Here is a 9,404-nt window from a genome sequence, read left to right on the forward strand (position 1 = left end):
CTTCTTGTGAAAGTTTGAGAAATTTATCCCTAAAAATTTTCATCCTAGTGATTTGTTTTGAAGCACCCAAATTCTTCATTGCAAACTTCTCAAACAACTCTTTCTTTAGCTTGTTAATCTCATACAATTTTGCTTCATCAATCAACATGTCATCAACGTATAGGAGAAGAATAATGTAAGATTTATCAAACCTCTTGATATAGCAACAATGATCATCTTCACACCTCAAAAAATTGTTACTTTTCATTAAGCTATCGAACTTCTTGTACCATTGCCTTGGAGCCTGTTCAAACATTGCAGACTCTTTTGAAGCTTACACACAAACTCATCTTTTCTTTTGATTTCGAAGATTTGTGGTTGTCGCATGTAAATCTCTTCATCTAAATCACCATGAAGAAAATCAGTTTTGACATCCATTTATTGAAGATGAAGGTCTTCTTTCACAACTAAACTCAAAATAGTTCTGATTATCATCAATTTGACCACCGGAGAAAAGATCACATTGTAGTCAATACCTTCTTTCTATTGAAATATTTTCACAACCAACATTGCCTTGTACCTCATGGTTTTATCATGTTATTCTTTATTCTTGAAGATCCATTTATTGTGAAGTACTTTTTTTCCCTTTGGTAGCTCAGTTAGTTCTCAAGTATGATTCGACGTCAAAGAGTTCATCTCATCTTTTATGTAGACATCACTTAACTAATTCATCAAATTATATTACTTCCTCGTAGAATTCAAGTTCACCTCTATCTGTCAACAAAATATAGTTTAGAGATGGGGACCACCTCTCGACTGCTTTTCGATTTCTTGACGATATTCTCAGTTGTATTACTGGTGTTTGCTGATTTGCCTATAGGACCACGTTCTGAACGATTTCATCTTCAATAACACAGTGATCTTCTTTAACAGTTGACATATATTCAGCTGAAAAATCTCTCAAATCGACTATACCAGTCTCTTCCAGTTTGGAATCACCATCTGATGTCTTCCCAACACAATCTTTGTAGAGAACCTATTCATTGAAGATAACGTTCCTGCTACGAATAATCTTTCGATTTTGATTATTCCATAAACGATAATCAAACTCGATATCACCATAACCAATAAAAAAATATTTATTAGACTTTGAATTAAAATTGCTCATATCACATTCATTAATATGAACATATGATAAACAACCAAACATTTTCAAATAAGAAAATTTTACTTTTTTATTGATCCAGACTTCTTCAAAAATTCGGAATTCAAGAGAAACAGAGGGTCCTCTATTTATCAAGTACGCAGTAGTGTTGATAACTTCCGCCTAGAAGGTTTTAGACAACCCATCATTCAATATCATGCTTCTAGCATGCTCGTTTAATGTTCGCTTCATCCGTTCATCTACTCCATTCAGGCGTTTGTGGAATAATCTTCACCATACTGATCCCATTTACAACACAATATTCGTTAAAATCTGAATTGATGTATTCATCTTCGTTGTTAGATCTCAAACACTTAACCTTCTTATTTATTTTATTTTCAACCAAAGTCTTCTTCCACTTCTTGAAAATAACAAATACTTCAGACTTATGCTTCATAAAGTAAACCCATATTTTTCTTGTCGAATCATTTATAAACGTCATGTAGTATTGTGAACCGCAAATAGAAGAAACAGGTAGGGGTGAGCAAACGGGTAAACCTAACCCGTATTACTCAACCCATATTCAACCCAAATTAAATTTACCCAACCCATAATTCAAAACATTTTATTTACTAATTTGGGTTGGGTAACCCAAATTATTTTATTTTTATTTTTTCATTTAAAATGTATTTGACTCATTTAACACATTTTTATTCGTTTAACACGTTTTTGACATATTTAACACGTTTTCCACATTTTTATGTTTTTATCACATTTTGACATGTTTAACATATTTTTCACATTTTGACATGTTTAATACGTTTTTCACACGTTTAACACGTTTAACACATTTTTGGCACGTTTAACACATTTTTGGCACGTTTAACACATTTTTGACACATTGAACACGTTTTTCATTTTTTGGCATGTTTAACATGTTTAACACGTTTTGACACGTTTGACACGTTTTTCACGATTACGACACATTGTGACACGTTTTTCACGTTTTTGGCACGTTTTGACACGTTTAACATATTCGTAATGTTTTTCACATTCTTGACACTTTTAACATTTTTTAATATGTTTAAGACGTTTTTTACATATTTTCACGTTTTTGGCACGTTTTGACACGTTTTCCACATTTTTGGTACATTTTGACATGTTTAACATATTTTTGAAACGTTTAACATGTTTCTCACATTTTAACACGTTTAATACGTTTTTCACACATTTGACGTGTCAAAACATGAAAAACGTGTTAAACGTGCCAAAACGTGAAAACATGTTAAACGTGCCAAAACGTGTTAAATGTGACAAAAACGTGTTAAAATTTATCAAACCGTGTTAATGTGCAAAAAACATGGTAAACATGTCAAAAATATATTAAATGTGCAAAAACGTGTTAAATGTGTTAAAATGTCAAAAACGTGTTAAACGTACCAAAACGTATTAAATGTGCTAAAAATATGTTAAATGAGCCAAAAACGTGTTAAACGTGTTCAACATGTCAAAAACGTGTTCAACATGTCAAAAACGTGTTAAACGTGCCAAAAATGTAAAAAACGTGTTAATGTGTAAAAAACGTGTTAACGTGTAAAAAACGTGTCAAATATGTCAAAAACGTGTTAAACATGTCAAAAACGTAAAAAATATGTTAAACATGTGAAAACGTATTAACGTGTTACATATGTTAAAAACGTGTTAAACGTGCCAAAAACGTAAAAAAAATGTGATAAACTTGTCAAAAACGCGTTAAACGTATTAAACATGTCAAAAACGTGTTATTAGTGTAAAAACGTGTTAAACATGTCAAAAACGTGTTAAACATGCCAAAAACGTGAAAACGTGTTAAACATGTGAAAACATGTTATAAATATGAAAACATGTTAAAAATATTAAAAACGTGTTAAACGTGTGAAAAACGTGTTAAACGTGTAAAAATGTGTTAAACGTGTTCGACTTAAAGTTGGAAGATGATTAGTTTATATTATATTAATAATAGAGAATTAAATTAAATTTATATAATTTGGGTAATTTGGGTAACCCTAACCCAACTTAAATTAAACTCAACCCATATTCAACCCAACTCATACTCAACTCAACCCATATTAACCAACCCAAATTAATATTTTGGGTTTGGGTTAGGGTTGGATTTGGGTAAACCCAAATTATGCTCACCCCTAGAAACAGGTGCAGGTCCCCACACATTAGTGTGTACGAACTCTAGCATTTCTTTCTTGAGTTTTTTCCCAATCTTTAAGAAATTCACTCGTTTTAGTTTTCTAAGAATGCAGTTTTCACATAACTGATGTTCTAACATATTTCAATTCTGGAATCTTTTCATTCTTCAAAAGAATTTTTATCCCTTTTTTTGCTCATATGGTCAAACATGCAATACCATAGCTCACTATTCTTCAATTCATCAACTACAACAACAAATGTTTCTCTACAAGTTGAAGTCGTGCATAACCTTTTAGTTTTGTGACCTCGAGCAATAACTATTGCTCATTTAATCACCTTCCACGCACCATTTCCACAACTGAAATTGTGACATTTTTTCATCAAGTTGTGCAACAGAAATCAGATTGCGCATTAAACCTAGAATGTGCCTCACCCTATTAATCCTCCAAACATAACTGTTTGTCATATTCAATTTGATGTCCCCACTCTAAGTGGCTCATCATCTGCAAGATAAATTTTCCCTCAGTTTCCATCCACATAATTCTCCATTAATTCTTTATGGGCAGTGGTGTGAAAAGATGCTTTTGAGTCTAAAACTCATGAATCTATCGGGCTATCAACAGTAAGAAGTAACACATTAGTGTCTATTTCTGTAACTGTGTTCGCTGCATCATTTTTATCATCACTATTTCTCTTCGGTGCTTTGTAGTTTCTTTTTAAGTGATCGTGCTTACCACAATTTCAACAATCAAATGTTCGCCCAGACTTGGACTAACTCCTCTTGTTCCTCGACATAGATCTTCTCTGACCTCGGTTGAAATTTCTATCATTACCTCTGCCCATATTTTCAACATTCAGGGAAGAACATTTGAACGTTTCACCAGAATCAATTTTATGAATCTCTTCAGCAAGATTTCGATCTCTAACTTTAATAAATTTCAATTTAGAAGTTCTAACAGAGTTACTAATTGTTGACTTCATAGGTTTCCAGTTATTTGGTAGAGATTCTAACAAAATCATGGCACTAACTTCGTCCCCAAAATCAATCTCAACAAATAGCAATTGATTCACAAATGTATTGAATTCGTTCAAATGAGTAAAGACAGAAGTACCATCAACTATTCTTAAGTAAAAAGTATCTTCATTAAATGTACCTTGTTGTTAGCAAATGATTTCTCATACATATTAGAAAGAGTTTTCATCAGACCCATGATGGTCTTCTCCTTTGCTACATTGTGAGCAACCGTCTTGGTTAGCGTCAATCCGGCAACTCCTAAAACATGACTATCAAGGATCGAGTTTCCATTCAGCTTTATCAATCTTCTCTGGTTTCTCACTCAAAGGAACATGAAGCTTATTTCCATAGAGATAATCCTCAGTCTTCATCTTCCAGAAGGCATAATATGTTTCATCAAATCTTCAAATCCCATGTCCTATATTGTTCTCTTTTGCCATCGTTTCCAATACTCCGATCTAGTATAGTAGCTCTAATACCAGTTGTTAGGATTTGGATCCATAAAAACGCAAGAAAGAAGAACACAAGAAGACACAAATTTATAGTGGTTCACTCAAATGAGCTACGTCCACTTCATCCACCACCAGATTTCACAATGAAGAAGAAGGGATACATAGTTTTTGCCTCACACTTTATCTCTCTAAAATTTTGTCTTCCTATTGTAAACTCTTAATAATAACATATTTATAAGGTAAAAATGCAGGTAATAGAACCTAAATAACTCTTGGTCAGGCCCAAGCCCAAACCCAAATACAAACTCAATAAACTCTAATTAACTATTGTAAAATTTATTATAATTGTAGGCTACATAACTCAACATCATGATCGTAGAAATGAAATGTAGTCGGAAATGTTAAAGAGTACAAATATTGTATTGTGAAAAGTCTATCCACATGCTCCTCTTCCTCAACTCCAACCTTCATTTAAAGCCCCTTCCTCGAAAAAACTCTTGATAAAAACCATTTGTCTTATGACATTTCCGAAAATGTGTTGTGGGACAACTCTAACATTGATCACATCATCGTTTCCCTTGATAAGGTTCCAAATATATACGAGGTGGTCAACCTCCTTGAATATCTTTTCATGCATCCACTTGTGGCTCGCGGAAGAGAGATTGTTAGAGACAAGGGCACGCCTCATCTTCTTCCATTGGTCACCCATAGGTATCGTGAACGACAAGTGATGTTTCTTTAGAAACTTGCATGCAACCTCGGGGGAGGTGACATCGATCACATGAAAATTTTCTAGGAGGATGCAAAAGATCTCGACACCCATCTTCAACATGGCATCGTGTATCCCTCGGAGAAATGGTTTATTGTTTATCAATAAGGAAAGGTTACCGATCAGTGGTAATGGCTTGGAACTGGGTGGTAGACATGTTGGCTTAGTAGATAACCTTGGATTGACTACTCTTCTCTTCAAAAAGATAAAATAAAAATAAAAAAATACATACATCATAAAGGAAATCACAGCTTGAATTGAAACTAAAGGGAAGATGGTGGACATTATTGTTGATGATGCCAATTTAGAAGGTAGCTAGAACTTTATAAGGAACATAACATTTATATATCTTCAATTCTTTTTATTTTCTTATTTGAGTTTTAGAAAATTATTAGGACTCGATTGTAATTTAAATGAGGTGATCGTTGTAATATTTATTTTTGTAAATAACATTTTGGAAATATTTATTTATTTGAAATACATACTTTTAAATGTAAAATTAAAAGTAATATATAAGTCGAGCCGTCAGTATGCAATATCCACAAACACCAATTAAGTTTTGTCATCAAATTTATATTAAATTTAAAACAATAAAAAATATAGAATTCTAGTGTTGAAATTAGTTTCCCTTGTATTTCTATTTTAATTTAATTTATTTCATTATTTTACCATTCAGCTTAAATGTCCCCCCCCCCCCCCCCATCAAGAAAACATTTTAAATTTTATATTAAATTGAGTAATATTTGTACAGAAATAATGTAATAAGATTGTAAACTAGTAAAATAAATATTTAATAAGTATTAAAATATGTAAATATATTTTACATAATATATATATATATATATAATTTAGAAAAAAAAAACATTATCAATTATTCTTAAAATATATTAAATAAAAATAAACTATGTTATACAAAATAATTCAATTATATCTTTTATATAAAATATTAATCTTCTTATAAAAATAAAATATTTGATATAAGATTTACTAATAATATAATAGAAATAGATATGATTCAATTTGTAAATAATTTTAATTAAAAACAATTATCTACCAAATATTAAAATTCAATTCTAACAGTAATTTATAATAACTCAAAATATTAATTTACAAAAAATTAAAAACTTATCACTAATTACACCTCAAAATATTATTAAAATTATTTTTAAATATTTTATTATACTTATTTTAAAATTTTATTAAATAAGAATTATCAAAACATTAAAATATTTTATCACCTAATATATATAGATATATAATTTTATTATTATTATTAATATTTTGAAATAAATATAATTTTATATATTATTATATTAAATATTTTACAAATATAAATTTATTTATTAAAAATTAATTTAAATATGAATATATAAATTATATTATTTTATATTATAATAAAAATGTTTTATAAAAGATAAAATATTTATTATTATATTCATTATTTTATAATTAATTATTTTAATATTATAATTCATTTAATTTTTAATATAAATAATATTATTAATTAGTAATATTTAAATTTATAAAATATGTTATTTAATTATAAAAATAATTTATTTATTTTATATAATAATTTGTTATAGTTTCAATATATAACTGTAGACATTAATTAATATATATCTTTAAAATCATTAATTTATTTATAATTTAATTCTTTAAATTTTTTTATAATAACCATATATATAAATATTTTGTATTAAATTTTAGGAGAAAATATATTATTTTAATTTTTATGTTTTATTTATAAAATATTATTTCAAATATCAATAATATGATTATAAAAAATGATAATAAAGTGATATTATTTTTATTATAATAATTATATGTTAAAGTACATAAAAAAGATAATATTTGTTTAATAAATAAAATATTTAATAAAACTTAAAAAAATAATTAACATAATTTTATTGTTAAGTTATTTTAATATTAATTTTATAGGTTTAAATTATTTTTAAATTATAATTGTTTTTATAAATATTTTTAATGTAACTTTTGTTTTTTATAAAATGTTTAATTCAATATAATTTTAATATTATTATTTTATTATAAAATTAAATTATTATTTTAAATAAATTACTAATTTTTATAACTTCAAATTTAATAATTGTATATTAATAAATCATATTAATTATTTTGATTTTATATAAAATAATATTATATATAGAGAGAATAATTAATAGTTTTAAATTATTTTTTAAGAAAATACTATATTAATAACTTTTTTTTAATATTTAAATATATCAATTATTTTTGTTTTGATTTTATATAATATATATATATATATATATATATATATATATATATAATTTATAGAAAAATTGATAAGTTTAAAAAAGATTAAATAGATTAAATTTTTTTTGTTTTAATATTTAAATTAGAATTTTAAAATAGATATATATTACATAGTCTTAAAACATAAATAGAAAATAAAATTATAAAACTATTGTTTCAATTTTATTAATTCGAAAATTAATTTATTAAATATTTATTATGTTAATTTAAAATATTATTATAATATTTATTTTTTTTTATCATAAAACATAAAATTTATTAAGTACAAAACTAATTAAAAAAAACTAAAATTTATAACTGAAAATTCTTTTAAATAGATAATTTTAAAAAAAATGTTAACTAAATATTTCAAATTTAAAAACTAATAAAAGTATATTTCATAACTTGTTTTTGTTATTACATAATTATGAATATAATTTAAAATTTGAGGAAAATGTTAAAAACAATTATTACAAAACATAAATAATTAAAATTAATTTTAAGTTTTATCTATTAATCATGCTATTTTACACACATATATATATATATATATATATATATATATATATATATATATATATATATATATATATATATATATATATAACAATAAACTAAATAAAAGTTTGTGAATTTATTTAATAATATTAATTAATAATTATTATTTATATATATATATATATATATATATAACAATAAAAAACTAATAATAATAATAAAGACAATAAAAATATATAGTTACAAAATTATGAAATGAGTTAATTTATTTGAATAAACAATAATTTATTTTAAATGTTTAGTTTTTGACATCCAACACCCTTGGCATTTCAAATTATTTTTTATTCGGAGTGATTTTGAGTTGGATAACTATTGAGATTCATGATATTGTAGATATTTGAGCGCATTTAGGTAAAAGAGTTTCTTTTAACTATCATGGTAGGCGTCTTTGGCTTTTTTATATTCTGAATCTTTTTTATTTTTCATTTGTTCTTGCCTAATTTATGTTCATATGTGAGTTTATCTATTAGATGTGAAAATCCCCTTTCGAGTTTCAATGTTTATTGTTATAGCATGGGTAAATGTAAGCTTTGTCTTCAGAGATATTTTGGGGGGTTGGCCGGTTCTGAGCTTAGGCTCAAGAAAGGACCGGCGACCCAAAAGAACACCGATGAGATGTTGGAAGATCTAATTAGGTTTTTCAAAACCTTCATCGATCCTCGCTAATCAGATCGGTTAATTTTATTGTAATAGTAGTCATATTGGTTTTATTTCTATTTGATATATGTGTTTGTTGTTTAACCTAGGACCAACAGGAAGTTAGAAACAGTTAGTTTGAAGTTCCATGTCCTGAACATGATTGTGAACCACTTAGAGGAGGAAGGAGATGCCCTGAACTCGCGGTACCGAGATTCACAAGTCAAATTCAACACCCGCATCTGCGTGCTTGACCCGCGACCCAACAAACTATTCAATCTATTGACCCAACCCACTATTTGGCCAAAACTTGATTGTTTGTCACTCTTCTTTAACCTTGTTTAAATTATTTTATTTTATTTTATTATCCTTTATTTAAATATTTTTAATGATCCAACT

The sequence above is a fragment of the Impatiens glandulifera genome, chromosome 4 (assembly GCF_907164915.1).
Source record: "Impatiens glandulifera chromosome 4, dImpGla2.1, whole genome shotgun sequence".
NCBI lineage: Eukaryota > Viridiplantae > Streptophyta > Magnoliopsida > Ericales > Balsaminaceae > Impatiens > Impatiens glandulifera.